Source organism: Ranitomeya imitator, chromosome 5 (assembly GCF_032444005.1).
Source record: "Ranitomeya imitator isolate aRanImi1 chromosome 5, aRanImi1.pri, whole genome shotgun sequence".
Classification (NCBI taxonomy): Eukaryota; Metazoa; Chordata; class Amphibia; order Anura; family Dendrobatidae; genus Ranitomeya; species Ranitomeya imitator.
This window is the reverse complement of record NC_091286.1, coordinates 319,962,981-319,983,150: the sequence shown is the minus strand read 5'-3', so window position 1 is coordinate 319,983,150 and position 20,170 is coordinate 319,962,981. Positions and strand designations below refer to the sequence as shown.

At 44.3% G+C, this 20,170-nt stretch overlaps 1 protein-coding gene across 7 annotated transcripts in view; it reads left to right on the top strand.

Annotated features, from left to right (window-relative positions):
- Positions 1–435: 435 nt before the first annotated feature.
- The window catches only part of KLHL32 (kelch like family member 32), a 508,172-nt gene continuing 488,437 nt past the window's right edge, over positions 436–20,170 (top strand). For 2 of the 7 annotated variants that reach the window (XM_069726337.1, XM_069726336.1), the window contains exon 1: positions 436–601. The gene's annotated coding sequence lies outside the window, so the exon portion shown is untranslated. The remainder of the gene's footprint in view (positions 602–20,170) is intronic. The other 5 variants (XM_069726338.1, XM_069726341.1, XM_069726335.1 and 2 more) reach the window with 3 other exon arrangements.

Here is a 20,170-nt window from a genome sequence, read left to right as displayed (position 1 = left end):
TCCGGCGCCTTTGCTGCCCCTCTGCTATCAGAAACCCCCCATTCTAAAACTACTGTAGGGTAATTTTTTATGTCCCCATTGGACTGTCTGTAGTCTGCAGATTAGCATTACATTATTAGAGAACTCCCACTGCTAGAGGGTACGCCTGATAATAACAGTAAATGATTCGCTTGCCATATAACACTTTCCCCATGTTGATGTTAGTTGTATGGCTGCATTGTTAGTGTAACCGGTATTTATATGCGATTTATACTCATCTTATGGTCAGGTTTCTATCCTTGCAGCATCACATCGATGTAAAATGGTGCATTGCTATAAATACAGTTCCATAAAGCCATCACACATCTACTTTTTTTTTTTTATTAGGAAGCAGAGCTGTCCCCCCTGCAGGTGTAGGACAGGGTCCATGATGAGCTGCCTGCTGCTCCAGCCCATGTGACATAGCAGGGGACAGCACCAGCAGCATCTCCAGGAGGAGGAGCTGCCTGCAGCCAGACAATCCTGCCTGCACAGCACCGCATACATGTCCCTGTGTCAGCACAGGCCAGCTCCAAGGACACCCGGCTGCTTCCCTGCCTGCTGCCTCTCCTGCTGACAGAAGGTGAGCCTCAGGATGCCACTGACAGGTGCCCATTCCTGCCTCATCACTCTTGACCTTGCCTTGTAGTGCACACACACATATATATATGCTTGTTCTTTGCTTTCTGTTATAGGCTATGCTGTTAATTTGGGAGGTATTGATTAGTACATGGGATAACATCCAGCCTGGGGTCCAGGTTCTTGTGTAAGTGCAGACCCCTCAGCTGGCTCCTTCAGTGCTGAAGTGTCTGAGTTGTGTTTTTCTTGGATGAGTGCAATCAAAGGAAAGCAGTTGTGTTGTGGTGCTTTTAGTATTCTACTGCAGGGCCACTGCTGCAGCGCTTCTTGCCATCAATTTGCTGCTCTGGGAATATGAACTGCTCATTTCTGTGTATGAGCAATGTGGATTCTAGGTCCAGTTGTTCTGTGGGTGGTTCATTCAGTGCAGACCAGAACAAGCCAGGTGCCTGACATCATCAGCAGAACATGGAGAGGTCCATACTGTGAGCAGCTATGTCTGGAGCAGAAAGTGTCCTGCCACTGGCCTATGGAGGAGCAATGCCTCTGCAGCCTGACCTATCTACAGTGCACAGCTGGAAGGAGCGGGCAGTGCCCACTGCTGGCATCACTGCCTTGAATTTCAGATCTGCATTTGGTAAGAAACTCCAGCCTGGACGATTACGGAAATGTGATCATGTGCTTTTGCGCATTCATATCTTTTTATAGCTCCCATGGCTTGTATGAGAGCACATCCATCAGATAGCAACATTAGCAGGGATAAATGACGTGCCGTGCTAAGACACCGAAAGAATCACACTTCTGTCTGGAGCTGTTCAACTAGTTCTTTACACTCCCGTGTACGCCATGGGATTATATAGTATAATGTATGTGCAGATCCTGAAGCGGAGGAGCTGGGGACGCCTAGTTTGATTGGGGATTTTAGGAAAATGAAGAAAAGATCCTGTTCAGAGTTTAATGGTTTATTTCTAGGGCAGGATGTTTTCAAGGCTTTGGTCATACATGGAAATACGATTGTAATGTTTATGGCAGCTGCTGTAAATTACATAATATGGACGTCCGCACAGAATTAGGTGAGTAGTAAGCACATTCTGATCTACAGTAAGTGCACAATACTGCTGGGAGGAGATTCAATAGGTCCCAATTTAAAATCATAACTAATTTGTAAAATGACTGTCGGCTGCAATTCTCTTATTGATGTCAATCACTAGTTGATTAAAGAGAAGTAAAGTAGACCAAAGCCAGGGGCTCCGTAATGATTAGACCCTTTGGGTCTTCTTGGGAAGAGTGTGACGATCCTTACGTCATGACGTCACTGTATGCCTGTGACTGCTCAGTGGGAAGAAGGCTTGGTCTGGTAAGTGATTCAGGAATATGGGCAGACAGGGTGCTGTATGACACTACTTAGATGGGTACCGTATGACACTACTTACATGGGTGCTGTATGACACTACTTAGATGGGTACCGTATGACACTACTTACATTGGTGCGGTATGACATTACTTACATGGGTGCCGTATGACACTACTTACATGGATGCCATATGACACTACTTACATGGGTTCCGTATGACACTACTTACGTGGGTGCCGTATGACACTACTTACATGGGTGCCGTATGACACTACTTACATGGGTGCTGTATGACATTACTTACATGGGTGCCGTATGACACTACTTACATGGGTGCCGTATGACACTACTTACATGGGTGCTGTATGACATTACTTACATGGGTGCCGTATGACACTACTTACATGGGTGCCATATGACACTACTTACATGGGTGCCGTATGACACTACATGGGTGCCATATGACACTACTTACATGGGTGCCGTATGACACTACTTACGTGGGTGCCGTATGACACTACATGGGTGCTGTATGACACTACTTACATGGGTGCCGTATGACACTACTTACATGGGTGCCATATGACACTACTTACGTGGGTGCCGTATGACACTACATGGGTGCTGTATGACACTACATGGGTGCTGTATGACACTACTTACATGGGTGCCATATGACACTACTTACATGGGTGCCGTATGACACTACATGGGTGCTGTATGACACTACTTACATGGGTGCTGTATGACACTACTTACATGGGTGCTGTATGACATTACTTACATGGGTACCATATGACACTACTTACATGGGTGCTGTATGACATTACTTACATGGGTGCCGTATGACACTACTTACATGGGTGCCGTATGACACTACTTACATGGGTGCTGTATGACATTACTTACATGGGTGCCGTATGACACTACTTACATGGGTGCCATATGACACTACTTACATGGGTGCCGTATGACACTACATGGGTGCCATATGACACTACTTACATGGGTGCCGTATGACACTACTTACGTGGGTGCCGTATGACACTACATGGGTGCTGTATGACATTACTTACATGGGTGCCGTATGACACTACTTACATGGGTGCCATATGACACTACTTACATGGGTGCCGTATGACACTACATGGGTGCCATATGACACTACTTACATGGGTGCCGTATGACACTACTTACGTGGGTGCCGTATGACACTACATGGGTGCTGTATGACACTACTTACATGGGTGCCGTATGACACTACTTACATGGGTGCCATATGACACTACTTACGTGGGTGCCGTATGACACTACATGGGTGCTGTATGACACTACATGGGTGCTGTATGACACTACTTACATGGGTGCCATATGACACTACTTACATGGGTGCCGTATGACACTACATGGGTGCTGTATGACACTACTTACATGGGTGCTGTATGACACTACTTACATGGGTGCTGTATGACATTACTTACATGGGTACCATATGACACTACTTACATGGGTGCTGTATGACACTACTTACATGGGTGCCATATGACACTACTTACATGGGTGCCGTATGACACTACTTACGTGGGTGCCGTATGACACTACTTACGTGGGTGCCGTATGACACTAACATGGGTGCTGTATGACACTACTTACATGGGGGCCGTATGACACTACATGGGTGCTGTATGACACTACTTACATGGGTGCCATATGACACTACATGGGTGCTGTATGACACTACTTACATGGGTGCTGTATGACATTACTTACATGGGTACCGTATGACAATACTTACATGGGTACCGTATGACACTACTTACACGGGTGCTGTATGACAATACTTACATGGGTGCCGTGTACTTGGTTAACTTTATGGTACTCTTTTACTGGCCACTGTATGTGCATTTTACATGTGTATTGTACGTACTGTCTATTACTTGGGCTTTGTGTAATGCTGTAGGCAATAATTATCTGCACCCAAATAATTAACTGGATCAACTATGTATTGCATAGTCTAAATGTTTTAATTGTTATTGAGTGGCCAAAAAACAGACTAACATGATTATTTTGCAGTGTGGTTATGAAATTGTTGTTGGTCATTTGGTGTTGTTGATTAAGCTGCTACTTACCTGCCATAGTGTGCGGCTATTAGAAATCTATTTTAAAAACAATACATTTGAAAACCACACGAACTGCAGTTGTGGCTGCTCCTCAGCTGCACGATGCCCATTATGTGTGGACTCACTCATAGGCTATGGTCAAACAGCTGTATATTCTCTCATCCGAAAGAATCAGGCCAATTAGGCAAATGACAGTCTGATCGAACTTTGATAAGAGTGTCATCATAGTGTGATCTGATTCGGATGAGAAGAATATACTCACTGTGAGGAGAAGATAGAGAACAACATTTCTCAATCTTCTCTATTCTGTGAGTCTGCTGGAAATCGCACTGCACTCAGATGTCATCAGATGTCTTATGTCTTCCATGCACTTATAGACTTGAATGGGTGACTGGTATCTGATGTCAAAGTGAAATTGCAGCATGCTGCAATAAATTTCTCTGACAGATTCTGTGAAAAAAATCATGCATCAGCACTGCCCCAGTGAATACCATTGGTCCAAGTGCTATCCGTTAAAAAATGGAATAGCACTTGTCCAAAATATACACTGGAGAGAGCGAGACCTTCATGCCCGATTCAACAAAGTGTTAATGCCAGAATCGTAGAAAGCTTTTAAATGTGACTTAATTTGGCTGCTCTAAAACATTACAACTTTTGGCATTCCACACAATTTTAATGAGAGGTTCTGTATCCCGCGAGGGCGCCTCTTGTTAAATTCATGACGAGCAGCGGTATATACCTCTTCATGAATCAGGAGCGTCTGCATCAAGACTAGTGTGAACAAAGGCAGTCTTGATGTTTGGGTCCTTTAGTGTTTGGAAATTTTCACAACTCCATCTAAAAACATTAAAATCCATGTAGACTGTCATGATGTTGTAGTTGCATTTATTTTTCTGGTCGTCATCATTTATGATTCTTACTGTGTTCACACCCAACCAAGTGCTCCTGCATACCACGGAAAACCTCACTAACAAGCAGATAGGAATGGTTAACAAATGCCATTAAATTGTACGAACATTAACTGAGTGGAAACTGAGAGGAAACTCTCCAAATCTTCCTTCAAATCATAAAACTCCTCAAAAACTTGGAGTTTCTGCTAAGTTTCTCCTTCAAAAACGTAGCAAAAATTCTCCAAACTATGTACTGTCCAATCAAAAGGCTTTAGAAAATGCTTCACAAAAAAACATATTTTCTATATCTCTTCAGCACCGCTCCTGAAAATAAAAACTTCTCCAAAAACGCTCCAGAAAAAGAAAGTTTTCTTAAGTGGTTTCTGCTTGAAAAACTTCATCTACACATATCCTAATGCTGGGACCAGACGGTAGTATTGAAAATCGCGCTAGTGATGACCGCAAATTGTGGCTTTGGCTGGCTCCTTGTGCTTGTCCGCATTGCTGCTGGGTGCCTGAGCTGCCTTTCATTGTATGAATTGTGGAAAATTTGCCACGCGCACTGGGACACCGGCTATAGTGGGTTCATGTGCTTTCAGTGTGTGGTCCGTGAGCACATAGACAGCACATGGACCAATTATCAGCTTGTCTGAATTAACCCTAAGGAAGATCTCAATATTAAAGTCTGTACCCATCCATCTAAGATGGGTACTATTGACAACTTATAGGCTATCCTCTTATACATGAGACGGTCATTGACAACAACCTGTGTATTACAAAAAGTGTAATTTTACCTTATTTACATACAATATAATTGGTCAACGATCAATGGAAACATCATATTATCATTATTACATCCTATTTAACCAAATAATATTCTCTGATTGGAACACAGTGCTAGCGCTGGCATCATCAAGGTTACCGCAGTTCATCAGCCAGCTCACACTGAACTGAGCATGGGAACAGCTGGTAGTGACCGGAAGTAACCTCAATGACGCAACTACTCATCACTGAAGCTGCATGCCAAGCTCAGCTGACATCAACCCCAACCTAGTACCTCACCACCGCACCAGGGGACGTGGGAAGAGCAAGGCTAAGTGACAGATTTGGCCCATCTTATGGATATGCCATTTCTGGGGTGACTGAGGGCTGATGTTCTTAGCCTAAGAAGGGTCCAATATCCCTAGCCCCTACCCAGGCTGTTATTGTCAGCCCACAGCTGTCTGCCTTTTTTGGTTAGAATTTATAGGGGCACCCTTCATCATATTTTTTTCTAGGGTCTCCCATAAACTATCCAGTAAAGGCTAAGCAAACAGCTCTGAACTTTTATTAATAGCCTAGCAACTAGTGATGAGCGAGTGTGCTCGTTACTCGGGTTTTCCAAGCATGCTTGGGTGTTCTCCGAGTGTTTTGTGTCTCCGCAGCTGCATGATTTGCGGCTGCTAGACGGTCTGAATACATGTGGGGATTCCCTAACAAACAGGCAATGCCTACATGCATCATGCAGCTGTGGCGACACAAACATAATCTACGAGCACGCACAAAATACACCCGAGCATGCTCGGAAATCTCGAATAACGACCACACTCGCTCATCACTAGTTAATAAATTCATTCTTCCCTTTACCCGTGAAATGTTCCCCATGCCATTGGCTGCAACACAACCCCAAAGCATGATTGAACCACCTCCATGCTTATTTTTGGGGGAAATTATTTTTTCCCTGACATTCTGTGCCCTTGATCATTGTGGTCAAAGAGCTCTATTTTAACCTCATCGGTCTACAGGACTTATTTTCAAAAAGCATCAGGCTAGTTTAGATATTCTTTTGCATACTTTTGATGCTGATTTTTATGGTGAGGGCACAGGAATGGTTTTCTTCTGATGACTCTTCCATGAAGGCCATATTTGTGCAGGTGTATTTGAACAGTAGAGTAATATACCAAAACTACAGAGTCTGCTAAATCTTTCTCAAGGTCTTTAGCAGTCTAGCGGGAATTCTGATTTGCCTTTTTAGCAATCCTACAAGCTATTTTCCCAGAGTCCACCGCATAAGAAAGTATTGAAGGTGTGGGTCTCCAGGCTCTCACAAAATGTCAGTGGAGCCCCGCACCACTGAACACCTCGTTGTACCAGCATGGGGCCCTCAGCCATAGCCCAACTCCTACCACCACCAAACCTCTTGTCCTACCAGCCTGGAGCCTCACTCAGCATCTCCTGACTCTGCCAGCAGCGACCCTGCCACCTGGGACTCCGCTCCACTACCGCTGCCCCCCCCCCCCAGGTAAGCTACTGCAAAAGCGGATAATAACACAAACCATTTTCTTAAAAATCAAACAAACTTGTTTTCCTATTTTCTTCCCCAAAATTTGTGGTGCGTCTTGTAAGCCGTGCATCTTATAAACTGGTGCATCGTATAATCCACAAAATACAGTACATATAGAACTGAGGAAAGGGCAACTTGAAAACACTTTGCTATCTTCTTATAGCCTCTCTTACTTTGTGGACCTCCACCGTTTTCGTTTTCAGAGTGCTAGGTAGCTGCTTAGAAGAACCAGTGGCTGCTGTTTTTTGTCCGAAGGTTAGAGGAGGCTGGATTTTTATAAAGCTGGGAACTTGGCATCACCTGGCCTTTCCTAATGATGATAGTGAACAAGTCATAACCCTAAAAGGCTAATTAAGGTTTGTCATATTTAACTTTAGGTCTTTTAGAGATCATTTCATCTTCAAGTTGCTTAGCTGTTCACAATAACAGTAATTTGGCCAGTGGTGCCCAAACCTTTACATACCACTGTGTGTCCTACACCTCTGTGTGCCAAACCAGGCCTCATCTGAACTGTTGAAGTAAAATATAACCAGGCTCACATCTTGCAAATAGAACGTCTGGTAAAAGTGCATAGATAAGGGTGCTGAGAGCAGGAGGGGGACAACTCCGCCCAATGTATACCGCAAAACAAGAAATGGGTCTCGCTCACCTTTAATATTAAAATAATGTAGAGGTGCACAAATACGCTGTGTCCAAAATACATTTAACATATAAATACATGAACTCTGCTACTGTTGTAAATGTTAAAAAGTAAGGTTCTTAGTGCTTTTTGATCAAAAAGTACAAAAGCCATCCAACCACGTCAAGGTGGACATTTTTATATGGATGAAAATAAAATAGTTTCAAAATCAGTGGAATGGCAGCAATTGGAAGAGTTACTTGGTTAAACTAAAAAATCCAGTGAATAGTCCTCTTTAAAAGGATTACCCGAGACTAAAGGCCCCGTCACACTTAGCGACTCTTAAGCGATCCCGACGATACGACCTGTCAGGGATCGTTGCTGCGTCGCTATGTGGTCGCTGGTGAGATGTCAAACAGTGAGATCTTCCCAACGACGCAGCAGCAATGCGGCGACCTGTAGCAACCTGTACAACAATGTCGTTGGTCGTTGTGACCCTGTCACATGGCAGCTATTATGACGATTCAGACCTCGATGAGGGACGTCCTGTGTGACGTTGTAGTCACACAGGCGTGCATTTGCGTTGCCTTTTCCGTGCCCATTCAGTTCCGATTGGTGGTCGCTACTGCGTTCTGATTGGTGGCGGCCTTGCCTTATGAGGCGGCACAATAGCCCTTCCGTCCTTTGTTCCTGACCGCGTGGTGGTTTGCAGATCGTTGTAGAGTTCTCCGGCCTGCGACTCCTCTTCGATTTATCTATTCTTCAACGGTTCTTCTGACACCTAGGATGGAAGCGCTACTATGTCGCCTTCTGTTGAAGGCATGACCGCCAATCAGAACGCAGTAGCGACCACCAATCGGAGCGGAGGGGTGCGGAAAAGGCAACGCAAATGCACGCCTATGTGTCGGTGTCTGAGTCGTCAACGAGGTCGTTGGTAAGGTGTCAAACACAGCGATGTGTGCTACCCAGCGGGACCTCAACGATCAAAAAAAGGTCCAGGCCATTCCGACACGACCAGCGATCTCACAGCAGGGGCCTGGTCGCTGCTACGTGTCAAACATAGCGAGATCGCTACTGAGGTCGCTGTTGCGTCACAAAACTTGTGACTCAGCAGCGATCTCGCTAGCGACCTCGCTTAGTGTGAAGGTACCTTTACAAATTGATAAGGAGTGAATAGAATAGCCATTAACATCAGATCTGTGGGGTTTGACATTCAGCACTACTGATGGTCAGCTTTCAGGAACAACTCCATATTTTAAGTAGCAGTAGTACAGCTCTGCTCTTTCATGTTAAAAGTTCTGGTCTGTCATACGAGGCAATTGTTACTAGGACAACGTTGATGTGCCTATTAAAAAAATTAGCGAGATGTAATGCTTTCCAGAGCAGCATAGCATTGAAACTATAGGCCTAATAATGTTATGGAAATTTGGTTTGGATAAATCTATCCCTGTGTGTGCTGCGGCCGTTCCCAATAAGACTGAGTATTTTGAGCGCTCATCAAGAATGAAACTGTACACCATGGTGACAGAATAACATTCCACCAATACTGCCGGTTTATTGTACATACATGATTTTATACTTGTATAGAGAAAGGGGGTGGTTAGGGGAGGTTAGTTAACCCCTTCCCGACCTTTGACGCAGTGTATGCGTCATGAAAACCCGTGCCAATCCGACCTGTGACGCAGCATATGCGTCATGGCCGGATTGGGCTCCTGCAGGCAGGCCGGGTGAAAGGGTTAACTCCAATTTCACCTGGCCTGCAGGGACAGGGGGAGTGGTAGTTTAGCCCAGGGGGGGGTGGCTTCACCCCCCCGTGGCTACGATCGCTCTGATTGGCAGTTTCACTTTCAACAGCCAATCAGAGCGATTTGTAATATTTCACCTAAAAAACTGGTGAAATATTACAATCCAGCCATGGCCGATGCTGCAATATCATCGGCCATGGCTGAAAACACTTTTGTGCCCCCACCCCACCCCACCGATCGCCCCACCAGCCCTCCGATCTGTGGTCCGCTCCCCTCCGTCCTGTGCTCCGCTCCCCCGTCCTCCTGTCTGCTCCCCCCGTGCTCCAATCCCACCCCTCGTGCTCCAATCCACCCCCCCTGCACACCGATCCACCCCCCCGCACACCGATCCACCCGCCCGCACACCGATCCACCCCCCCGCACACCGATCCACCCGCCCGCACACCGATCCACCCCCCCATGCTCCGATCCACCACCCCCGTGCTCCGACACCCCCCCCCCCGTGCCCTTATCTCCCCCCCCTTATACTTACCGAGCCTCCCGGGGTCCGTCCATCTTCTTTCCTGGGCGCCCCCATGTTCCAAAATGGCGGGCGCATACGCAGTGCGCCCGCCGAATCTGCCGGCCGGCAGATTCGTTCCAATGTGGATTTTGATCACTGTGATAAAACCTATCACAGTGATCAAAATAAAAAAAACAGTAAATGACCCCCCCCCCCATTGTCCCCCATAGGTAGGGACAATAATAAAATAAAGAATTTTTTTTTTTTTCCACTAAGGTTGGAGGTAGAACTAGGGTTAGGGGTAGGGTTAGGGGTAGGGTTAGGGGTAGGGTTAGGGGTAGGGTTAGGGGTAGGGTTAGGGTTTCGGTATGTGCACACGTATTCTGGTCCTCTGCGGATTTTTCCGCAGCAGATTTGATAAATCCGCAGTGCTAAACCGCTGTGGATTTATCGCGGATTTACCGCGGTTTTTCTGCGCATTTCACTGCGGTTTTACAACTGCGATTTTTTTTATTGGAGCAGTTGTAAAACCACTGTGGAATCCGCAGAAAGAAGTGACATGCTGCGGAATGTAAACCGCTGCGTTTCCGTGCAGTTTTTCTGCAGCATGTGTACAGCGATTTTTGTTTCCCATAGGTTTACATTGAAATGTAAACTCATGGGAAACTGCTGCGGATCCGCAGCGTTTTCCGCTGCGTGTGCACTGTTGTGAATTCTGTTGTCGAACTCCCTCCTGTGGTCATGAATGGTACTTCGGCGAGTTCTGTCTATGGGCTCCCTCTGGTGGCTGTGGGTGAAGCTGCTGCTTCTGAGGTTCCTTACACAGGTGACGTGGTTTATCCTTTGGTTGGCTGTTCTATTTAACTCCTCTCAGATCGTTACTCCATGCCAGCTGTCAATGTTTTTGCATTGGTTAAGTTCGCTCCTGGATCTCTCTGGTGACCTGCCTTCTCCTGCAGAAGCTAAGTTCCTGATAGTCATTATTTGTTCACTGTTTTCTTGTCCAGCTGGTTTTCATGATTTTGTCTTGCTAGCTGGAAGCTCTGGGATGCAGAGTGGCCCCTCCGCACCGTAAGTCGGTGCGGAGGTCTTTTTTGCACACTCTGCGTGGTCTTTTGTAGGTTTTTGTGCTGATCGCAAAGTTACCTTTCCTATCCTCTGTCTATTTAGTAAGTCTGACCTCCCTTTGCTGAAACCTGTTTCATTTCTGCGTTTGTGGCTTTCATCTTTACTCACAGTCAATATATGTGGGGGGCTTCCTTTACCTTTGGGGAATTTCTCTGAGGCAAGGTAGGCTTTATTTTCTATCTCTAGGGCTAGATAGTTCTTAGGCTGTGACGAGGCGCCTAGGTCTGGTCAGGAGCGCTCCACGGCTATTTCTAGTGTGTGTGATAGGATTAGGGCTTGCGGTCAGCAGAGCTCCCACATCCCAGAGCTCGTCCTGTATGAGGTTTAACTATCAGGTCATTCCGGGTGCTCCTAACCACCAGGTCATAACAGTGCACATACCTTTAGAATTAGGCTATGTGCACACGGTGCGGATTTGGCTGCGGATCCGCAGCGGATTGGCCACTGCGGATCCGCCACAGTGTTCCATCAGGTTTACAGTACCATGTAAACATATGGAAAACCAAATCCGCTGTGCCCATGGTGCGGAAAATACCGCGCGGAAACGCTGCGTTGTATTTTCCACAACATGTCAATTCTTTGTGCGGATTCCGCAGCGTTTTACACCTGATCCTCAATAGGAATCCGCAGGTGAAATCTGCACAAAAAACACTGGAAATCCGCGGTAAATCCGCAGGTAAAACGTAGTGCCTTTTACCCGCGGATTTTTCAAAAATGGTGCGGAAAAATCTCACACGAATCCGCAACGTGGGCACATAGCCTTAGGGTTAGGGTTGGGTTGGAATTAGGGTTGTGGTTAGGGTTAGGGGTGTGTTGGGGTTAGGGTTGTGGTTAGGGTTACGGCTACAGTTGGGATAAGGGTTAGGGGTGTGTTGGCGTTAGAATTGAGGGGTTTCCACTGTTTAGGCACATTAGGGGGTCTCCAAACGCAACATGGCGCCACCATTGATTCCAGCCAATCTTTTATTCAAAAAGTCAAATGGTGCTCCCTCCCTTCCGAGCCCCGACTTGTGCCCAAACAGTGGTTTACCCCCACATATGGGGTACCAGCATAGTCAGGACAAACTGCGCAACAATTACTGGGGTCCAATTTCTCCTGTTACCCTTGAGAAAATAAAAAATTGCTTGCTAAAACATCATTTTTGAGGAAAGAAAAATGATTTTTTATTTTCACGGCTCTGCGTTGTAAACGTCTGTGAAGCACTTGGGGGTTCAAAGTGCTCACCACATATCTAGATAAGTTCCTTGGGGGGTCTAGTTTCCAAAATGGGGTCACTTGTGGGGGGTTTCTACTGTTTAGGCACACCAGGGGCTCTGCAAATGCAACGTGACGCCCGCAGACCATTCCATCAAAGTCTGCATTTCAAAAGTCACTACTTCCCTTCTGAGCCCCGACGTGTGACCAAACAGTGGTTTACCCCCACACATGGGGTATCAGCGTACTCAGGAGAAACTGGACAACAACTTTTGGGGTCCAATTTCTCCTGTAACCCTTGGGAAAATAAAAAATTCTGGGCTAAAAAATTATTTTTGAGGAAAGAAAACGTATTTATTATTTTCACGGCTCTGCGTTATAAACTTCTGTGAACCACTTGGGGGTTGAAAGTGCTCACCACATATCTAGATTAGTTCCTTTCGGGGTCTAGTTTCCAAAATGGGGTCACTTGTGGGGGGTTTCTACTGTTTAGCCACATCAGGGGCTCTGCAAACGCAACGTGATGCCCGTAGAGCATTCCATCAAAGTCTGCATTTCAAAACTTCACTACTTCACTTCCGAGCCCGGCATGTGCCCAAACAGTAGTTTACCCCCACATATGGAGTATCACCGTACTCAGAAGAAACTGGACAACAAATATTGGGGTCAAATTTCTCCTGTTACCCTTGGGAAAATTAAAAAATTCTGGGCTAAAAAATTATTTTTGAGGAAAGAAAACGTATTTATTATTTTCACTGCTCTGTGTTATAAACTTCTGTGAAGCACTTGGGGGTTCAAAGTGCTCACCTCACATCTAGATAAGTTCCTTTCGGGGTCTAGTTTCCAAAATGGGGTCTTTTGTGGGGGGTTTCTACTGTTTAGCCACATCAGGGGCTCTGCAAACGCAATGTAGACGCCCGTAGAGCATTCCATCAAAGTCTGCATTTCAAAACTTCACTACTTCACTTCCGAGCCCCGGCATGTGCCCAAACAGTAGTTTACCCCCACATATGGGGTATCACCATACTCGGGAGAAACTGGACAACAAATATTGGGGTCAAATTTCTCCTGTTACCCTTGGCAAAATAAAAAATTGCGGGCTAAAAAAATCATTTTTGAGAAAAGAAATTTTTTTTTTTATTTTTATGGCTCTGCGTTATGAACTTCTGTGAAGCACTTGAGGGTTAAAAGTGCTCACTACACATCTAGATTAGTTCCTTTGGGGGTCTAGTTTCCAAAATGGGGTCATTTGTGTGGGATCTCCAATGTTTAGGCACACAGGGGCTCTCCAAACGCGACATGGTGTCTGCTAATGATTGGAGCTAATTTTCCATTTAAAAAGCCAAATGGCGTGCCTTCCCTTCCGAGCCCTGCCGTGCGCCCAAACAGTGGTTTACCCCCACATATGGGGTATCTGCGTACTCAAGACAAACTGGACAACAACATTTATGGTCCAATTTCTCCTATTACCGTTGGCAAAATAGGAAATTCCAGGCTAAAAAATCATTTTTGAGGAAAGAAAAATTATTTTTTATTTTCATGGCTCTGCGTTATAAACTTCTGTGAAGCACCTGGGGGTTTAAAGTGCTCAGTATGCATCTAGATAAGTTCCTTGGGCGGTCTAGTTTCCAAAATGGGGTCACTTGTGGGGGAGCTCCAATGCATAGGCACACAGGGCCTCTCCAAACGCGACATGGTGTCCGCTAACAATTGGAGCTAATTTTCCATTCAAAAAGTCAAAAGGCGCGCCTTCCCTTTCGAGCCCTGCCGTGTGCCCAAACAGTGGTTTACCCCCACATATGAGGTATCGGCGTACTCGGGAGAAATTGCCCAACAAATTTTAGGATCCATTTTATCCTATTGCCCATGTGAAAATGAAAAAGTTGAGGCGAAAAGAAATTTTTTGTGAAAAAAAAGTACTTTTTCATTTTTACGGATCAATTTGTGAAGCACCTGAGGGTTTAAAGTGCTCACTAGGCATCTAGATAAGTTCCTTGGGGGTCCAGTTTCCAAAATGGGGTCACTTGTGGGGGAGCTCCAATGTTTAGGCACACAGGGTCTCTCCAAACGCGACATGGTGTCCGCTAACGATGGAGATAATTTTTCATTCAAAAAGTCAAATGGCGCTCCTTCCCTTCCTAGCCTTACCATGTGCCCAAACAGTGGTTTACCCCCACATGTGAGGTATCGGTGTACTCAGGAGAAATTGCCCAACAAATTTTAGGATCCATTTTATCCTGTTGCCCATGTGAAAATGAAAAAATTGAGGCTAAAAGAATTTTTTTGTGAAAAAAGGTACTTTTTCATTTTTACGGATCAATTTGTGAAGCACCTGGGGGTTTAAAGTGCTCACAATGCATCTAGATAAGTTCCTTGGGGGGTTTAGTTTCCAAAATGGGGTCACTTGTGGGGGAGCTCCAATTTTTAGGCACACGGGGGCTCTCCAAATGTGACATGGTGTCTGCTAAAGAGTGCAGCTAATTTTTCATTCAAAAAGTCAAATGGCGCTCCTTCCCTTCCAAGCCCTGCCGTGCGCCCAAACAGTGGTTTACCCCCACATATGAGGTATCAGCGTACTCAGGACAAATTGGACAACAACTTTCGTGGTTCAGTTTCTCCTTTTACCATTGGGAAAATAAAAAAATTGTTGCTGAAAGATCATTTTTGTGACTAAAAAGTTAAATGTTCATTTTTTCCATCCATGTTGCTTCTGCTGCTGTGAAGCACCTGAAGGGTTAATAAACTTCTTGAATGTGGTTTTGTGCACCTTGAGGGGTGCAGTTTTTAGAATGGTGTCACTTTTGGATATTTTCAGCCATATAGACCCCTCAATCTGACTTCAAATGTGAGGTGGTCCCTAAAAAAAATGGTTTTGTAAATTTCGTTGTAAAAATGAGAAATCGCTGGTCAAATTTTAACCCTTATAACTTCCTTGCAAAAAAAAATTTTGTTTCCAAAATTGTGCTGATGTAAAGTATACATGTGGGAAATGTTATTTATTAACTATTTTGTGTCACATAACTCTCTGGTTTAACAGAATAAAAATTCAAAATGTGAAAATTGCGAAATTTTCGCCAAATTTCCGTTTTTATCACAAATAAACACAGAATTTATTGACCTAAATTTACCACTAACATGAAGCCCAATATGTCAAGAAAAAACAATCTCAGAACCGCTAGGATCCATTGAAGCGTTCCTGAGTTATTACCTCATAAAGGGACACTGGTCAGAATTGCAAAAAACGGCAAGGTCTTTAAGGTCAAAATAGGCTGGGTCATGAAGGGGTTAATTACCATATTGTCAATTTCATCTGTTATTGGTTGTCTGAATACCTGAAAGATTGTGATTAATGCACATATGAATGCTGATTAAGCAACTAAAGTGTAGCTGTCTCCGTTTTCTGCATCTAGGACAAAGTTGAGACATCTGATCCTCACTTAGTACATCTGGTGCTGTTCCACTTTTGCCTGGAAAGCCCCAAACAGTCTATCTGGCTTATGTCAGTTTATGTCAGCCATTTTAAGCAATTGATTACAGTTTATATATTAGCTGTGAGTATATATGAGTTTATATGCAAGTGAGATCTACTGTATATGAAATATATATATATATATATATATATATATATATTTCCATCACAATAACATGTAGGTCCACCTCAGGTTGCCAAACGCTCTGACCCATCAAGCTGAGGACTCTTCATGACCACTGAAAATGTTTTGTGGTATCTGGCACTAAGATGTTGGTATCAGATCATTTCAGTCCTTTATGATGAGTGGTGGATCCGCAGTAGATCAACTTGTCAACTGGAATTTTTTAGGTGTGGCAGAAGGCATCTTCCTGTAATTAGGGTATTATTGTGAAAGGGTAAAATTGGTCTTCAACAATGTTTAGGTAGGTGGTACGTTTGCACTGCAGAAAGTCTAATCTTTGTTTCTTTGTGCATATCAATTAGCCCTGGGAGCCTATGACCATGTAACTGGTTCACCAGTAGTCCTTCCTTCCTTGAATTGCTGTTGCTGCTAATACCCACTGTATCCCAAGAGACCTTCTGTTTTGGAGAGATGTTATGACCAAGTTATCTAGTCGTCACGTTTTAGTACTCATTCAGCTCTCTTAGAGCCTTACTCTTGCCCATTTTTCATGACTTAAACTGACTGTTCACTCTGTAAGTTTCTTCAGAGGTCATAATCTTTTTAAATTCAGTTCAAGTAAGCATTATGTAGCACGTGTAGATCCTAAGAATCCAATATGAACAGTTTTGGTGGCATTATGATAATTTCCTTTGAAGTCTGGAACTAGTTTGTGGCTATTCCCTCTGAAACTGGATAATTTGCAACTATTGACCTCAGCACCCGATGGGCACTTTCTGTGAGTTTTTGTACTGTTCTTCAGTTTGCCTAATGCGACAGAAACGTGTTACAGTTACGGTAACTTGCTGAAATAGCTTTATTGTAAAATAATTTGTGTACTCCCTTAGTACATGTACATAACTTTACTAAAAGCACATCTAGTCATCCAATCACAGCATGAAAATATTATCACTTTTGTACAGTATGTTTTATTTTTTTTTAAGGTTTGAAAGTCATGTAGTGTTTATTTTGGTGTATGTGCCATGGTTTATATTAATCATACCCCTATAGACATACATTAAAAAGCTCTTTAATTTACCAATATTACATCTGATGGAAATATGCACTGTAAGCATGTATTGTTACACCACCTCTGGATGTAAGCTAATATTATGTGGTCTCCAGTGGTTCTGTAAATGTCTGCTTTATTGGGCTGTGTGTAGAACACGTGATCAAACACATGAATAAAAAAATCAAGGCAATAAATCATCCTGGAGGGTTTTATAGCATTATAGATGTATTCTTATCTCATAAACACTGCCGAGCGCCAGTGTAATTATAAAAAAAACAAGCAGTTGACCCTTCAGTGCTGCCATGTGTAGCTTGGATTGCAGCCTGCAAAAATTGAAAACCTGTTCAGTCTATGTAACAAAATAAAAAAGTGAAAACCTTGATATCTTCCAAAATAACATTTGAAAGGTTATTTTTGCTGTCTTTAGAAATGTGAAGATATCTGTGCTGAGATAAATCATTGATTATGCCTAAGGCTGGAATACTGAGAGGTTCTTCTAAAAACAAGTCTTGTTCCAATTTCTTTCTGTTGACATGAAGACCTTATGTGGATCCAAGGCATCAAATGCAACATCAGTACCCTACTTGCTTGAACAGTGGCTTTATAGTGTCTTACTCGTGATTACACCTGGCCAACATGAAAACAGGAATAAATCAGACAGTACAGCCCTGATATAGCAACCTAGAAAATGTGTTCACATTTGCAATGGATGATGCCAGTGTACTTATTTGATCTAGTCCATGATTACCATTTTGACATGTATTTAATATGAACACTTTCAGGGACAAATTTTTTCTTTGGGCTCAATTGGGCCTAATTGAGTTTCATAAAAAATACACTTTTTTAAGGTACCGTTACACTAAACGACTTACCAACGATCACGACCAGCGATACGACCTGGCCGTGATCGTTGGTAAGTCGTTGTGTGGTCGCTGGGGAGCTGCAACACAGACAGCTCTCTCCATTGACCAACGATCAGGGGAACGACTTCGGCATTGTTGAAACTGTCTTCAACGATGCCGAAGTCCCCAAGTAACCAGGGTAAACATTGGGTTACTAAGTGCTGGGCCGCGCTTAGTAACCCGATATTTACCCTGGTTACCATTGTAAAAGTAAAAAAAAACACTACATACTCACATTCCGATGTCTGTCAAGTCCCCGCCGTCAGCTTCCCGCACTGACTGTGTCAGCGCCGGCCGTAAAGCAGAGCACAGCGGTGACATCACCGCTGTGCTCTGCTTTACGGCCGGCGCTGACAGTCAGTGCAGGTTATAAGTGAACACGATGACAGCGGGTGATCAGCGACCAAAAAAGGTCCTGATCATTCCCCAGCGACCAACGATCTCCCAGCAGGGGCCTGATCGTTGGTCGCTGTCACACATAACGAGATCGTTAGCGGGATCGTTGCTACGTCACAAAAAGCGTGACGTTGCAACGATATCGTTAACGAAATCGTTATGTGTGAAGGTACCTTTAGAGTTGTTTATTTTCTTTCAAATTGCTGGCTGCAAAACTAATCATTCATCTCATTCTGATTTATGACTACAGACCACATTAAAGTTCAGCAACACTTTGATGTGGTTAAAAATCAGTTGAGAGGAGAAAAAGACATATTACAGAGTCACAATCGCCCAGTCAGAGCTACCTCACTGGGGTATTCTTAGTGAACTAATTATGCAGCCGATTATGTGCAGGAAAATAACATTTGTAATGAAACCCAACTGCAATTATAGCTGCCCGATATAAGTGCATTTAAGTGAAAATTAATATTGCTCCAAAGATATCTATATAAGTTATTGCCCAAAAATGACAAAAGTATTCTCGCAGTGATACCTTTATTGGCTAGCCAGAAAAAATATATTTCCAAGCTTTCAGAGCACAGGGGCTCCTTCTTCAGACAGGATTACAAATGAATTAGTAAAGGTACCTTCTCACATAACGATTTCGTTAACGATATCGTTGCAACGTCATGCTTTTTGTGACATAGCAACGATCCCGCTAACGATCTCGTTATGTGTGACAGCGACCAACGATCAGGCCCCTGCTGGGAGATCATTGGTCGCTGGGGAATGATCAGGACCTTTTTTTGGTCGCTGATCACCCGCTGTCATCGCTGGATTGGCGTGTGTGACACCGATCCAGCGATGTGTTCACTTGTAACCAGGGTAAATATCGGGTTACTAAGTGCAGGGCCGCGCTTAGTAACCCGATGTTTACCCTGGTTACCATTGTAAAAGTTAAAAAAAAAAAAGTACATACTCACATTCCGATGTCTGTCACGTCCCCCGCCGTCAGCTTCCCTGCGCTGACTGTCAGCGCCGGCCGTAAAGCAGAGCACAGCGGTGACGTCACCGCTGTGCTCTGCTTTACGGCCGGCGCTGACACAGTCAGTGCGGGAAGCTGACGGCGGGGGACGTGACAGACATCGGAATGTGAGTATGTAGTGTTTTTTTTTTACTTTTACAATGGTAACCAGGGTAAATATCGGGTTACTAAGCGCGGCCCTGCACTTAGTAACCCGATATTTACCCTGGTTACCCGGGGACTTCGGCATCGTTGAAGACAGTTTCAACGATGCCGAAGTCTTTCCCCTGATTGTTGGTCGCTGGAGAGAGCTGTCTGTGTGACAGCTCCCCAGCGACCACACAACGACTTACCAACGATCACGGCCAGGTCGTATCGCTGGTCGTGATCGTTGGTAAGTCGTTTAGTGTAACGGTACCTTAAGACAAGAGCACAACATTTAGGAGATATTAGACCAGGACATTTGTTCATGAGGTGGAAGAGGTGATGCCTCCTAAAGATAAGCTAAGGAAATCAAATTAGAGTTTTTTTTAAATGAAGAGGAGGTGTTAATGTCCCCTTGTTGTCTTCAGTCCATCTTCTGGAGGTGTGAATTGTGTCCATGTAGTGAGTCATAAATTCAGGTGTTAAATTGGTTAGCCAATAGAGGTATCACTACAAGAATACTTAAAAAAATATTTAGAATTGAGAGTCCTCCGTGGTTGATACCTTTTAATGGCTAACTGAAAAGATGGTCACAAATTGCAAGC